Source organism: Bos indicus, chromosome 17 (assembly GCF_029378745.1).
Source record: "Bos indicus isolate NIAB-ARS_2022 breed Sahiwal x Tharparkar chromosome 17, NIAB-ARS_B.indTharparkar_mat_pri_1.0, whole genome shotgun sequence".
Taxonomy (NCBI): domain Eukaryota; kingdom Metazoa; phylum Chordata; class Mammalia; order Artiodactyla; family Bovidae; genus Bos; species Bos indicus.
This window is the reverse complement of record NC_091776.1, coordinates 57,488,265-57,504,855: the sequence shown is the minus strand read 5'-3', so window position 1 is coordinate 57,504,855 and position 16,591 is coordinate 57,488,265. Positions and strand designations below refer to the sequence as shown.

The following is a 16,591-nucleotide window of genomic DNA, read 5'->3' as shown; positions in this document are numbered from 1 at the left end:
CACTGCTGCTGCTGCTGCTAAGTCACTTCAGTCGTGTCGGACTCTGTGCGACCCCATAGATGGCAGCCCACCAGGCTCCGCCATCCCTGGGATTCTCCAGGCAAGAACACTGGAGTGGGTTGCCATTTCCTTCTCCAATGTATGAAAGTGAAAAGTGAAAGTGAAGTCGCTCAGTCCTGTCAGACTCTAGAGACCCCATGGACTGCTGCCTACCAGGCTCCTCCATCCATGGGATTTTCTAGGCAAGAGTACTGGAGTGGGGTGCCATTGCCTCCTCCGTGGATCCCCAGAGCACTCCATAATAAACATCCACTGTGCTTAACTCCATCTAAGAGGCTTATTCCTGGGGGAACCCAGCCCTCTACCCCATCTCAGAGCGGAGGAGACAACTGAGGCTCAAAGAGTTTTTTTTCACTTGCTTGAAATCACACAGCTGGGAAATGAGAAAGCAGGGACTCAAACCTCGGTTGACATAGCTCCTAAGCTCCTGTTTTATCTACCCTTTGAGATCACTTCCCAGGGGCTTCCCAGGGGGCACTAATGGTAAAGAATCCGCCTGCCAATGCAGGAGACTCAGGTTTGATCCCTGGGTTGGGAAGATCCCCTGGAGTAGGAAATGGTGACCCACTTCAGTATTCTTGCCCGAAAAATTCCATGGACAGAGGAGCCTGGCGGGTTATGGTCCATGCGTGGCAAAGACTTGGACACGACTGAGCACACACACATGCCCAGGAGCAAATAGAAACAGGACAGGTGTGGGGACAGAGGTACTCTTGAAGGTTCCCACAGCTCTGGCAAAGGAAGAGGTTTAGAGGCATGTGGTGAGGGCAGAGGGTCGAGTTGATTCTGATTGGTGGGGCTTGGTGGTGCCTGTGACATGCAAAGAATATTTCCCCTGAGAAAGGACTACAGGCAAAAAAGCATGAGGGCCATGTGGCTTCTGCTGAATTGCACTCAGTCCTGGAAATTTCAGGGAGCGGGGACACCATTTACTATTTCTCAGCCTGCACTCAGGGGCTCTTTCAGCTGCGTCATAAAGTCTGGAGAACAACTGTGGGTCCCAGCCTCGGGCAGGGGAGAGAGAACTTGACATCACCCACATACTTCTTGTCTTGCTTCAAGGGAATGTATTTGTTGCACAAATGAGATACTTAATGTGGTGGGATACCAAACAGTAGGGAGAAGAAAATGAATCAGACTAGAGAAAGGAAAGGGGAAGATGAACATGTCACCTGATGCTGGAGGCAGCCAGATGGCAGCTCTGCTGTGTCCTAGCTGTCACTCCAAGGGCCCTGGGCCTGTATGTCCTCATCTCCATCTCCACTGTAGGATGGACCTCCCTCCAGGGCTGTCATGAGGATTGAATGGGGTGACGCGTGTAAAGAGCTTTGCATGTGCCTGATGCTTAATGGATACTTGGTAAATGTTTCACATTTTCCCAAACTATGATATTAACCATCAGCAGTCCCTAGAGCTCCATAGTACACTGCAAACAAACTGTCATCTCTATGAAATAACACTTAGTAAGGACATCTGATCTGCCAGGCTTCCTATGTACATTAATAAAGTCAATTTAATTCTTCCAAATACTCCTTGGTGGGCACTAGTCCTACTGTCTTCATTTTACAGATAAGGAAACCGAGGCAGTATCCAGTCAGAACATCCATTCAATCTCTGAACAAATATTTACTGAGCGATAGGGAAGGATATATGAAGAGGCACCTGCCCTCGAGTTGCTGATAATCTAGTTGAGGAGACAAGATGGACTCCCACAAGAAGCTATACACAGAAAATGAATAAAAATAAAGGGGAACACATAGTGTTCTTTTATTCAAGTCATCTGTCCTGTGAGCAGTGAACTCAGGCTTCAAGAATTACCCTCTTTCTGTTGGTCTTATTTAAAGAAGAATCTAAGAGATGCTGTAGAGTAAGAACCAACATAAAATGAACCACTTACAGGCAATAAATGATTCCCAACCCATGCTTGATGGAAGCCCAGAGAATGGGACTGACATTCTAGAACATTCCTGAACTGGAGGAAGAAGCTCATTTTTCAAAATCTAGACCTCCTCTTCATTTCTGCTAGGTCACTGAAGATGTGACTATTTCTAAAGGCCTCTGCATCTCGAAGCCCAGGCCTTAAGAAGCAACAAGCATGACAGATAGTAGGTGTCTCTGTGAATTCCAAGGCCGAGCATTAGTAGGTGGTTGATAACTTCTGAGTGGAGGGATGCCTTCTATCCATACTAGGGATACTCCCAGAATGCTTTTCTCCTGTCAAGTCTCTATGCTAGATGCTTTCTATGCACAGTCTCATGGAACCCTCCCAAACCTAGAAAGCAGGTCCTGCTGTTATCCCACTAATTAGATGGGACACCTAAGACTTAGAAGGGAGCGTCATTTATTCAAGTCATCTGTCCTGTGAGCAGCGAACTCAGGCTTTAAAAATTACCCTCCCTCTGAGTCCACCCTGGGGCTAAACCACTCTGCTCTTGCCACTCAAATAAATTCCTTTCCTCAATTCCATATTCCTTGGTCTGCAATGGCTGAAGGGTCATCATTCAGCCCTTGAACTTTGTCTGGGCAAGACTAAGAGAGTTAACCAAAGGACCTACAAATGCATTGAGGATATGCAGAAATTGGAACCCTAGGGCATTGCTGGTGGGAATGGAAAATGGTACAATTGTTGAAGAAAACAATATGGCAGTTCCTCAAAAATGTAAACAGAATTACCATATGACTTCTAGGTATACAACCCCAAATTCCACTTCTAGGTTTTTAATCCCTCCAAAATGGAACGCAAAATCTCAAACTGATCTTGGTTTACCCATATTCATAGCAGCATTGTTCACAACAGCCAAGAGGCAACCCAAGTGTCCATCAACAGAAGAACAGACAGACATAATGTGGTCTATTCATACAACGGAATATGCGTCAACCTTTAAAAGGAAGAAAATTTTGACACATGCTACAATAAGGATGAACCCCTGAAGCCATTCAGTGAATTAAGACAGTAACAAAAGGATAAATGTATGATTCCTCCTATATGAGGTACTCAGAATAGTCAACATCATAGAGATGGGAAGTAGAATGGGAGTTTTCAGGGGCTGGGGGAAGGGAAGAATGAAGAATTCATGTTTAATGGAAACAAAATTTCAGTTTGGGAAGATGGGGAAAGCTCTAGAGATGGATGGTAGTAGTGGCTACAGAACAATGTTCAATTCATGCCACTGAACCATACACCTAAAGATGGTTAAAGTGACACGTCATAATAGCTCAACTGGTAAAGAATCCTCCTGAAATGCAGGAGTCCCCAGTTTGATCCCTGGGTTGGGAAGAGCCCCTGGAGAAGAGATAGGCTACCCACTCCAGTATTTGTGGGCTTCCCTGGTGACTCAGATGGTAAAGAATCCATCTGCAATGCGGGAGATCTGGGTTTGATCCCTGGGTTGGGAAGATCCTCTGGAAGAGGGCATAGGAACCCCACTCCAGTATTCTTGCCTGGAGAATCCCCATGGACAAAGCAGCCTGGTGGGCTACAGTCCATGCGGTCGCAAAGAGTCAGACATGACCGAGCGACTAAGTATACACATATTTTATCACAATTTAAAAACTGTGTCAGCAAGGGGATAATCCACCCAGTGATGTTGTTTGGGGAGGAGAGTCCTGTGGGGGAAGAGAGAGAAAGAGAGATGCTTGGAAAGGAAACTGCTTTTCTTTAAGGAGACCAAAGAGAGGACCACCGAGACCCGTGGCAGAACCAGGGTGCGAGTTTCTAGGCAAAGGAAGCTAAGCTGTGGGAATGAAAGTGCACAGCCATCACAATGAGAGAAGCCATCAGCCAGCACTGATTGTGTCCCCGCCTTTCCCATACACCTGCTCTAGCTATGTGCTCTCCACCTGCTCAGATCCAGTTTCATTAGAGAGTCAGGGCTTCCCAAGCACCAAAAGCAAACGCCAAGTTTATGAACACTGGCAAAGGAGCCGTAAAACCCAGACCTGCTCAAGTACATCTAGTGCCACCTGCCACCCTGAGGAGGCTGCTGAGCCCCAGCTTGGCTGTCCTTGGGGTCCCACTCCACCCATAATCAACACATTATCTGGATCATAAGGAAACCAGTGGACAGTGAACCCGAAAGGAGAGTGGATTTCTCAGGAGCACAGCTTGTACAAACTTTCAGAAAGGATCATGGTAATAATCTGAGCTACTCTGACAGCTGAGCAGCCAGAGCACTAGATGCCAAGAAAAATGCGGATCTGGAGTCAGACCAGCTTGGAACTTGTTTCTCTTACACCTTGGATTTCTCTGTAAGAAGGGATGTCATGTGTCTTTGCATCGCCAGAGGCGGTATCATGGAGCTATTCTCTGTGTGGGCTCAGGGGGTGGAATGGGATTCAGGTGCCAGTTCTGCAGTGGAGCACCTGGGCTGATTCAGTGAGACTGCTTAACCACTCTTATTAAGGGACTGGGTTGGGTTAGAGAGCACCATTCCCCAAAGGACCCTTCTCACGCCAACCTTCCCTAAGAGTAGCTACTATGGAAATTAAAGAGCGATTCCAGACATCCAAGGACATCCACGGCCTCCCCTTGCCAGGTCTGGTTGATGTTAAGAAAACACCTAAGAAACTGGACCTGTGAAGTCACCTCCAAGACCTTCAGCCTCCATACCTGTAAAATGGGACAAACAGTAGCGCCTGCCTCCTGAGGTTTCAGGACGGGTTTCCTGAGATGACATGTGTCAAGCTGGGCTCCTGAATTGTGTTCACCCCATGGTTCATGCAGAAAGTGACACAGATGACGGGGTCCAGCTGCCCCAGGCACCCAAGAGACTGTGTGGCCAGCTCCCAGAGCTGATGACCAGCTTGGTCAATGCTTTGATGCACCTTTAAGCCATTTTACAGGACACTGGTTGGGAAGCTCCACTGAAAAGCCTGAGCACGGACAACGCGCTAAGCTGCTCCCCTTCCGCCATGATGGAGGGACCCATGTGCGCTCCTGTTCCTCGGAGGCCCACAGGCTTGAGTTCTTTATTTCTAAGTTCAACTTGATTTTATCGTAAAGCAAACCCACACCATTTTAAAACGTCAAAGTCAGCATCAAAAGGTACATAATGAAAAATGAAATGCCCCTCTGGAAGACTTCTGGAGAGCTAGTAATGTTCAGATTCTTGGTCTGGGAGCTGGTCACACAGGTGAGCTTATTTGATGAAAATCCAAGAGCCACCGCCGCTGCTGCTGCTGCTGAGTCGCTTCATTTGTGTCCGACTCTGTTCGACCCCATAGACGGCAGCCCACTAGGCTCCCCCGTCCCTGGGATTCTCCAGGCAAGGATTCTGGAGTAGGTTGCCATTTCCTCCTCCAATGCATGAAAGTGAAAAGTGAAAGTGAAGCCTCTCAGTCGTGTCCGACTTGTAGCGACCCCATGGACTGCAGCCCACCAGGCTCCTCCGTCCATGGGATTTTCCAGGCAACAGTACTGGAGTGGGGTGCCATTGCCTTCTCCAATCCAAGAGCTATACACATACTAACATGCATTGTTCTATATATACGTTAGACTTCAATAAAAACGTTTCAGATCCCTTTGTTATAATTCAGATCTCTCTGAGTTGAAGTGGGCTCTGCCCCCAAACTATGTCGATTTTCTAACCTCCAGTAACTCAGACTGTGACTTTCCTGGGAACTAGGATTGTTGTAAATGTAATCAGTTAAATCTAGACCAGGCCATACTTGAGTCTGGAGAAGGGCATGGCAATCCACTCCAGTATTCTTGCCTGGAGAATCCCATGGACAGAGGAACCTGGCAGGCTACAGTCTATGGGGTCACACAGAATTGCTATCAGGGTGGTGACATGACTGAAGCAACTTAGCATGCATGTATGCACCCTGGAGTAGGGTGGGATCCTGATCCAACATGACTTGTCCTTACTAAAGGGGGAAAGTTGGGCACATCCAAGTGAGGAGACATGGAGAACACCATGTGAAGATGAAGGTGGAGGTCAGAGTGATGCTCCTACAGACCAAAGTCTGCCGGGAAACCGCAGAGGCCAGAGGAGAGGCTAGAACAGGCTCTTCCTCCAGAAAGAACCAACCTTGCCAACACTTGGTTTTGGACTTCAAGCCTGCAGATCTGTGAGACAGTAAACTCCTGTCATGTACGCCATCCTGTTTACAGTGCTTGGCTATTACGAAATGAATACACTTTCTCTGTTTGTTTCTCTCATTCTCAGTCAAGCTCCTGAAAGGTCCTCACTTGTTAAGGGCTTCTTGTGTGTACTCCCAGAGAATGTGTTTTAATCCCCACTATCTGTTATCCCTTCTTAGCTTTGCTCGTGGCTCCGCTGTGAGGGGTCAGGCACACCTGGATTGAGAGCTCCACGCCCACTTCAGAGTAGTACCCGCTGGGACCTTTGGGGCAGTAGCCCACAGCTAAGAGCAGCCCCATCACTTCCCTCTATCTAAGACCATAAGCACCTTCAACATGGAGGATCAAAAAGGATGCTGCAGAGCCGCTCCCAAAGACGAGCTCTCCAGCACATCATACACCACTCTGATATCAAGATCCTCAAACAGACCTTCCCTGACTGCTCCCCCTCAAAAGACTTCCAGCAGGCTCCCATGCTGCATTCTGTCCCCTCACCCACCTCATTTTCTACCTAGCACCACCTGATGTTTTATTACCTCTCATTTATTGATCTTCTGCCTGTCTCCTGACTGGGGCCATGGAGTCTTACTGGCTGCCTCAGTGCCTTTGCACACACTGTTGTCTTAAACTGAAATACTCTTTCTACGGAAGTCCATACAGCTTGTTTTATCATTTCATTCAGCTCTGTGTTCCATCGTGCCCTCATTAGTAAAGCCACCTCACCCACCTTATCTAAATGGTAGCCATCCCCTTTACTGGAAGATGCGGATTGACACATATGCACTATTGATACCATGCATAAAATAGATGACTAATGAGAAGCTGCTGTACAGCTCAGAACTCTACTCGGTGCTCTGTGGTGACCTGAGTGGGAAAGAAATTCAAAAAAGAGGGGATATATGTATTTGTTGGTGTTGTTCGGTCACTCAGTCATGTCCTGAGCTGACTCTTTGCAGCCCCATGGACTGCAGCACATCACGTTTCCCTGTCTGTCACTATCTCCCAGAGCTTGCTCAAATTCACGTCCATTGAGTCGGTGATGCCATCCAACCATCTCGTCCTCTGTCGTCCCCTTCTCCTCCTGCCTTCAATATTTCCCAGCATCAGGGTCCTTTTATACGTATAGCTGATTCACTTTGCTCTGCAGCAGAAACTAACACAACTTAGTAAAGCAACTGAACTCCAAAAAAATTAATCTAGAAAATAAATAAATAAATAAAATGGCAGCCTCCTCTCCCACACACTCTGTTCCCTTACCTTGGCTCTCAGCTTCTTTGTGGCAGTAATCATCACCTAACACCGTGCATACTTCCTGGTTTATGTACCTAGGTCTATCTCCCCCACCAGGCCACTTGAGCACAGGGCCTTCAAGATTCTGTTCTGCTTGTAGCCTGGCACCTAAGATAGTGCCTGGCACCTAAGATAGTGCCTGGCATGTGCTAGGCACTCAACACACGCCTGTGAACAAATCCATCTGGTAGCGTTTACGTAAAACGTCTATGATGATCAGCACTACCCTTTGGCGAACTATTGTCAGTGCAGTATCTCATTTAATTCTCACAACAGCCCAATCAAGTTGGCATTAGGATTATCCCCTTTTACAGATGGAAACAGGGTTGCTAAGTGACTCACCCAAGGACACACAGCTATGGGGAGGTGGAGGGAGGATTTGATCGCAGGACCCCAGATCTCAGAGCCCCCGGGCAGAACCACCTTCCTTGCTCCCTCCACTCACCTCCTAAGCTCACCACGTACCACTCTGTCTCCCCAGCCCCAGCCATGATTTGAACTAGCATCATGGCAGAGCAAGATCCTTCAAGAAATGCAAATGAAATGCAACCAACAGTAACCACGAAATTGCCTTTTCTTATTTATTTCTGCTGCACAGGACTGGCCCAGTTGTTTTTTTTTTTTTTTTTAAGTCACTGGAAAATAATGATGCTGCACCGGTGCCTTGGAGCTATATGGAGATATATAAAGCCTGCCCAGGCTTTAATTGGCTTCCTGCCACTGTGTGTACTTAACTAGGTGAGGATGCTATTAACTGCCCAGAAGAAAACATTTATTCACAAAAAAGCCATGTAATGAGGGGAACTGTCTGTGTGAGAGCAAATGTTGGCATCTCTCAGATGAGGAAGAATGGCTCACTGAAACTGCTGAAACGTCCTCTTAACAATTCTCAACAACCAGGCCACCCTGCAGGGCAACGCTGAATAAATGATCCTAGGTGATAAGAAGGAACTTCTGGTTTATTTCCATTCACTTCTTCAACATCATTCCCTCCACTGCTCCAGGATAAGCCCCAGCATCTCTCTCCTGGAGGGAAAAAAGTCTTGGCTGCATCCGATGCCTTCCAGTCCTCTCATTGCATTAAAGAAGAGAAAACTTTTTAAAAGTTTAAATTTGGACATGCCATGCCTTTGCTTAGAACTCTTTAGTGGCTTCCCAAAGTCATAAAATAAATATCAAATTCTTTATCATCACCTCTGTAGTGAGTTGAATGGTTCCCCCCTCCTCCTCTGCCCTAAAACATACATCCCCTGGGATTTGTGAATGTTGCCTTATTTGGGGGGAAGTACATTTGTACTTTTGTACATTTGTACTTGTACTATTTGTACAAGTACATTTGGGACCCAAAGCTCAGATGTGGGGCACAGACAGGGTGGGGATCATGCCACTTTTCCTCATTTGTATAAAAACCTCACCTATGCATTCATGATAAAGAGATAAGCATATGTATTTTGTTCCCCAACCTCAGAATAAAAACCTGTTTGTTAAAAGAAAAGAAGGTCCCTGTAGATGCAATTAGTTATGGATCTTGAGATGAAATAATCCTAGATTATCCAGTGGGGCTCCAAATCCAACAACAAGTGTTCTTATAAGAGAAACAGAGAGGGAGATTTCAGATTGAAGAGGAGACAGAGTAGAAGGCCGTGTGAAGACGGAGGCAGAGACTGGAGTGATGCAGAGGAAAGCCTGAAGCCGCCAGCAGCCGGAAGAGGCCAGGAAGGGTCCTCCCCTGGAGCCTATGGAGGGGGCGGGGGATCCGCTACACCCCTGCTCTGACTCCTGGCCTCCAGAACTGTGAGAGAATTAATTCTTATTGTTAGCGTAAATTGTTACAGCAGCCCCAGGAAATTTGGGCTTCCCTGGTGGCTTAGATCGGTAAAGAGTCTGCCTGCAATGCAGGAGACCCAGGTTTCATCCTTGGGTGGGAAAGATCCCCTGGAGGAAGGAATGGCAACCCCCTCCAGTATTCTTGGCTGGAGAATCCCAAGGACAGAGGACCCTGGTGGGCCATGGTCCATGGGGTCACAAGGAGTCGGACAGCACTGAGCGACTAACACTTTCATTTTTCAGGAAATTTACACAGCCTCCAAAGTCTCCATGGGATTCACCCCTCACACTTGCCCCTGATCTCTTCCTCCTGCACTGCCCTTCTTCAGCCATTCAAATGCAACATGCTTTCCTGCCCACCCCAGGGCCTTTGCACTGATGTTGCCTCTGTCTGCCCCCATTTAACTTCTCCTGCACCTTCAGAGAGTAATTCAGTCATAACTGCTCTAAAGGAGGTTTTCCTGATGTCACTGGCCAAGCATGAGCTCCCTGTTAGAATTCTTCCCATTACCATGCCCCTCTCCTTGGTAGTCATGTCTGTTACCATTGCCAAGGTATGGAATTCAATCATCTTCCTCATCAAAAGTGCTCCATCAGGGTGAGCATCACATTGGTCTTCTACTCCTGTCCCTAGAGCTGTGCACACAGTGCCTGATATATAATAGATCCCTGAAGACTTGATTGAATATTGAAGGGAGTAGTAATTCAGAGAACCTCAGAAACAGGTTCTATAGCCAGACTTCAAATAGATCCATCAAATTAAAAAGGGAGGGGGGAAGAAAGGTCTCTGAGGTGAGCGGTCAATTTAGCCTGACTTGTTTTCCCAAAGCCACATAAAAGTTTTCAGGAACAACTTTCAGAGCCTTTAGATGGTGTCAAATCAGGACATCTTGTCTTCCAGACTCCCTAGTGTGGGCAGAACTAATTTCCTCATTAAGCATCATTTCTATCCATGCCTCCACCAAACTGGAATATTCCCAGAGACCAAGGCCAAGACTCTGATCATTTGCAAAAGGAGAAAAATTCAGTGAAGCTGCTGGAGCTGGTGACCGGCACACCATGGCCTTCTTAAAGCTCCTCTCCGGCTAATGGGATGTTTAGCTTGGCGTGAGATCTCCCAGAGCTACGCTATTACATGTTCGGGGCCATTTTTCTCTATTCACAGCTGGACAATTGACTGGATGAAGGGAAAACCAGCCAGCTTCCCCTGGGGGGATGAGGAGGAGAAAAAGTGAGGAAAGACAGTTTTCCAGCAACGGACTCCGTTCCTTCTCATTCTCTCTAAATTCAAACTCATCAACCTCCTCCAAAAACCCAACCCAGAAACAATGGGGAATTGACGAAAGCCAGGCTTTTGAACTGCGGTGTTGGAGAAGACTCTTGAGAGTCCCTTGGACTGCAAGGAGGTCCAACCAGTCCATCCTAAAAGAGATCAGTCCTGGGTGTTCATTGGACGGTCTGATGTTGAAGCTGAAACTCCAATACTTTGGCCACCTGATGCGAAGAGCTGACTTATTGGAAAAGACTCATGCTGGGAAAGATTGAGGGCAGGAGAAGGGGACGACAGAGGATGAGATTGTTGGATGGCATCACCGACTCAATGGACATGAGTTTGGGTAAACTCTGGGAGTTGGTGATGGACAGGGAGGCCTGGCGTGCTGCAGTTCATGAGGCGCAAAGAGTCGAACACGACTGAGCGACTGAACTGAACTGAACAGGATGGAGCAGGGGGCCATGGTGGGAGAGCAAGATGGCCCTGGGGTCAAGCCTAGGTTCCAGTCACAAACTCAGGAGCTGCCGTGTGCCAAATCTTGGGCAAATTGTTTAACCTCTTTTAGTCTCATTTCAGGGACTTCCCAGGTGACTCAACGGTAAAGAATCCACCTGCAGTGCAGGAGATGCAGGTTCGACCCCTGGGTCAGGAAGATTCCCTGGAGGAGGGCATGGCAACCCACTCCAGTATTCTTGCCTGGAGAATCCCACGGATAGAGGAGCCTGGAGAGCTACAGTCCCTGGGGTCGCAGAGTCGGACATGACTGAAGTGACTCAGCATGCACGCACAGTCTCATTGAAGCTGTGGAGCAGGATTTCATTTGTTCATTCAACAAATACTCATGGAGTGCCAACAACGTGTTAGGCAGGGCTGGAACTAGGGGGAGCTGGGGGAGGTAGCTGGGGCCAAAGGTTCAGGCACTGGCCCAGCCCCCGAGTGAGCATCTCTGTAAACATCACTCCATATGCTCCTTACTCACCCAACCCTGGCTCTGGTGTTGGGGCAGGGGTCCTGGGAGAACAGCACCAAGTCCATTTTGCAGTCATGAAGTCTAGGAGCTGAAAGGGGGAAAGCCTGTCTACACTTCACGACACTGATCCCTTTGGCTGCAACAACAACAACAACAATAACGGCAAAGAAATTGCTCCCTGAAGTTCTTAAAAGGCAATTCCACCTCCTGCTGAAAAATCACTCGTGTGTCCTAGGCTAGGCTGAATTTATCAAACACTCACAGCTACCCAGCAATCTTCCCAGAGAGCAGGATTAGAGGCCAAAGGAAATTAACGCAAGCAGACCCAATAAATAGCAGCCTCTTCCAGACCTGCCCTGTTGGAGTGTCGGTCCTCCCAATCTGAATGCCAGGCACTCCAATTGCACCAGGGTCTGAATTGGGAGCACTGAAATTACCCCCTCTCTGCTCAGTGTAAGGAAGAAGCAGTGGAATCAGCTAGTCTCTTCACTTTGCAAAGAAACTGTCGGGGAGGAGGGGGAGGGCAAAAGAGGACATGCCCACAACTGGGATGTATCAACATAAATAGAAGGCATTCAGGCGATTTCTGGGTAAAAGCTGAGTCTCACTTGGGGGTATTATTTGATCCGTGCACTGCTTTCTGTGAGGTTCCAATAGAAGACCTGTAATCTTCAGGATTATCTGAATTTGAGAAGGACATTCTGTATTCACAGGTGAAGATGTTCCTATTCATGCTTTGGTGATGAACTTGGGCTCATCACCCAGCTCAGTTCCTAAGCTGCAGGTGCCCCTGAAAGATCTTTCACATCCATCATTTCCAGTGATGGAAACGTGTCTTTCCCTTCAAGGACTGTAAACCCACACACCACCATCTCCAGCTAAGTGGACAAGTGGAAAAGCCTGTTTCCAGCATGGATGGGGAAATTGGTACTGGCGAAGCTGGAAGAACCCAGCTGACATTGACCTTGGAGCTTACTTCTGCGTCGCTTCAATAACGAGCAACGAAGGCAACCCTGGAGACCCAGACGGCTGGGAAGAGAAGGAAGACCACCAAATGGGCCCCGGAATGCCAAGAGGCAGGGTGTCAAAGAACATGGGCTCCGTATCAGATTGCCTGGGTCTAAACCCCAGCCCCACACTTTACATCTGAAGGATGGCAATGATAATGACGTCTCTCTCGTGGGGCTGTTGTAAAGATCACATGAGATGATGTGTGGAAAGCCTTGGTGCCCCTACATCACTACCATGTCAGCTACTATCTGAGCAAGACAGCTATTCTGAGTATTCACTTCCTCGGGCTGCTGTTCCCAACTCCGACAAACTGGGTGGCTTGAAACAACAGAAATCTATTTTCTGGAGGCCGGCAGTTCAAAATCAGGGTGTTGGCAGGCCCACGCTCCCTCTAAAGGCTCCCGGGAAGAACCCTCCATCCAGCTTCTGAGGGCTCTCAGCACGCCTTGGCACTCCTTGGTGTGTAACCACTCACTCCAGTTTCTGTCTCTGTCTTCCCACGGCCTTCTCATCCGTGGGACTCTTGTGTCTCCCAGTGTCCCACTCCTCTACCGATAAGGACACCAGTCACTGGATTTAGGGTGCGCCCTAATCCAGAATGACCTCACCTTAACTTGATTCTTATCTGCAAAGACTCTTCTTCCTAATGAGGTCACATCCTGTAGTTCCGGATGGACATGATTTGGAAGGGGATGGGTCACTGTTCAATCCGCTCACTGCTCATGCTCTTTCTGGTCCTGAAAATCACCAGGAAGAACACCCTAGCACCTACTCTTAGCAGACATCTTTCAAGATACCCATATCTCCCGCTGTGAAGACTCCTACCCACTTCAGCCAGTACTGCAATATGTGTCCCTGCCCACTCCTCCCCAGCAACAGGTGATTGGATGAGAGAGGGCTCTGGACCTAGGAAGGGCCAATCAGAGTCTCTCTCCTGGGATTTTTGGCATTAGACCTAGTACATATGGTTGGCTAGCTGCAGATGCTGCACTATGAGGGCACATGAACTTGGGGTTGAGGCTGCCACTCAGAATGGGCAGAGAGTTAGGAAGGTTGACCTATAAAGGAACAGGGATTATACAGAGGAGCAGGGGAGCAGTAGCCCCTGGGTTCCCAACTTCAGCCTCCCTGGGGCACCCTTACCATTCCAACCAATGTCACTGTGTGTGTAAAAGTATGAATGTTCTTACAAAGGAGGGACTTCTGCTCCTTACATCCTTTACAACCTTGACTGAGACAAACACTCTCTAAGCCAAGGCTTCCATAGGGTCAAGAATTCTTTATCTCCAACCAAAGATTTTTTTAACTTGGGTCCACTTCACTTGTTCTGACCTCTCCATTGGAAATCACTGCATAGGATCTGATAAGCCGAAAACACACACACACACACACACACACACACACGCCCTGAAAACAATCCCCTTCCAAATTCAAAGATATGAGCTGGACCACCTTTCTCCTCTGGGCCCAGGTTTCACAATGCCAGATCTTCCAATCTTTTGTCTATGGCCCTCCACACCCAAGGTCAACAAACTGTGGCCCTCTGGCCAAATCTGGCCCACAACCTGTTTCTGTAAATAAATTTTATTGCAACTCAACTAAGTCCGCTCACTGACATATCATCTCTGACTGCTTGCACATGGTAAATGCACTTAGTTGCAACAGAGGCCGAACGGCCCATGGAGCCTAAAGTATCTCCTATCTGTCTCTTTACAAATGAAGTGTGCTGACCTCTGTAATATACCACACTCAAGACACAATGGAAAAGGATCTAGAGCTGAGGTGATTTCCATTAGAAGCTACTAACTCTACATTTAAAGAGTAGGGCAAGGTCTCAAGAGCTTCATGTCTGGCCTTTTATTCATCACCTGCCCCACAAAGGGCCTAGACTGTGTGGGATGCTGGACTAAATGCTGGGGGTGTGATGTGGACGAGACTAGCCAAGAGCCCCTCCGAGGGACTCAGAGCTCATTCCATAAAGCATGGCTTCATTGAAACCACGGAAAGTGCTATGGAAGGGTGGTCCTCTCAGAGAGGATCAGGGGCACACAGCCTAGTGAAGGGGGCCAGGGAAGGTTCCCCAAGAAAGCTACGACCAGATGGGGTTAGGCAAAGGATGTTCCCAGAGTGGGAGATGCATACATGTGCAGTTTCTCAACCTGAATTAAGAAACGTCAGCTTTGTCCGTTTGCTCCCACACTCTCTGGATTATGCAACAGGGCCCCCTGTTTGTCAAGAAGCCATTAGGAGTCTGGAATTGGGGACATAGGGCAATGTGGCTCAGGGATACCCTTTCCTAGCTCTTCCATGCATGATGGCAGGTTCCCTGACAGGGCTCTAGGGGACACTGAGCAGAGGTGCCTAACCCAGTCCTCATCCTGATATCTTCAGATCCCACAGTCCCAGCCTCGAGGATGGCCTTAGCTTGGTGGCGAGCAGCTGCATATGACAGTTCCCATCTGCCTTATTACTATCCTTACCCAGAAACCACATTTACAGCTAAGTACTCTCGGCCCTAACTGGTTCCTGAGAGATGGGGCCATAACAAAGCACTCAGAACCCGTCAGGCAAGGTTGGGGTGGGGGCTTCCCCTCCTCTTTGGGAACTCTTCTTGTTGCAAAATCTGAGAAGCCAGTGAAGCAAGAGGGCCCAGACTCTGAAAGCTACTGATTTTGGAATTCATTCCCAGTACCTCCATCTACTGCTCTGAGTCTCAGTATATCCATCTGTAAAATGGGGCTGATGACACCCACCTCACAGAGCTGTTAGGAGAAGGTGAGGAGGTAATCAGGATGCCCCAAATTTGCTGAGCACCTCCCACACGAAGACCATCAAGCTGAGTATTTTGAATATATTCACTGGTTACAACTTCCAATCCTATAGTCATCAATCCCATTTCACATCTAGGGAAACTGAGGCAAAATCACCTGCCCAAGTCACCTGTCCCCGATCCACATTCTCCATCATGGATAGACATTCAGAAAGCAGAGCGTCTTCTCTAAGTAGTAACCGTTCTGCTTGCAAAACAGATATTAACATGGCTGAGTCACATATGTGGAGACACCTAATGTGAAGAAAGCAGATGGACAGTTGCCCGGATCTGGGGTAGGAGCAGGAATTAACTGCAAGCAAATGTAAGAAATATTTTTGGTCTGATGCATGCAATCTAAAACTAGGATATTGTGAAGGTTGTACAATTCTGTAAATTTACTAAAAATGCATTCATTGTATTTAAAATGGATGTATTTTATGGTATGTAGGTTAAACATGAACAAATATGATTTTGTTTCCCAAAAAAATAAACAAATATGATTATATTTCCCCAAAAGTGAGCTGATCAACGTGGCTGTAAATGGCTATAAAGATAAAATGTATACTATCACAAATAGGAGGGTTAAAATAGAAATGGAAATGTATGTCCGTACAAAAACTTCTACATAAATGTTCACAGCAGCGTTATTCATAATTGCCAAAAAGTCAAAACAACCCACACGTTCCTCAACTGAAGAGGGTATAAACAAAATGTGGTCCATCCATACAATGGAATAGTATCCAACCACAAAAAGGAATGAGGTATCGACACATGCTAGAGCCTTGAAAACATCACGCTCTGTGAAAGAAGCCAGACACAAAAGGCCACCTAGTATGTGATTCCATCTACATGGAAGGCCCAGAACAGGTAGGTCTACAGACACAGAAATAGGTTAGTGGTTGTCAGGGGCTGGGGTGGGAAGGAGTGAGGAGCAACTGCCAATGTAGATGTACAGGCCAAGTTCTTCAAAAAGCAGGAATGTGACTTTATTTGGAAATAAGATTTTTGCAGATGTAATTAAGGAACTCAAGATGAGATCATCATAGATTTAGGACAGGCCCTAAATCCAATGCCTAGTGTCTTTTAAGAAAAAGGAGAGGGAGATTTGAGACTCAGACACACAGAGGAGATCTTATGAAGACGAGGTAAAGATTCGAGTAATAAGTTTATAAACCAAGGAACATTAAGGATTGCCAGCAATCTCCACCAAAAGCTAGGAGAGAGGCATGAACTCCAGAAGGAATCAACACTGAGGTCATCTTGACT

The 16,591-nt window shown here is 47.4% G+C and overlaps 1 protein-coding gene across 4 annotated transcripts in view; it reads right to left on the bottom strand.

Moving 5' to 3' along the window:
• KSR2 (kinase suppressor of ras 2) overlaps positions 1 to 16,591 on the bottom strand; it is a 485,310-nt gene that overhangs the window by 216,297 nt on the left and 252,422 nt on the right. The gene's annotated exons all lie outside the window — the stretch shown is intronic.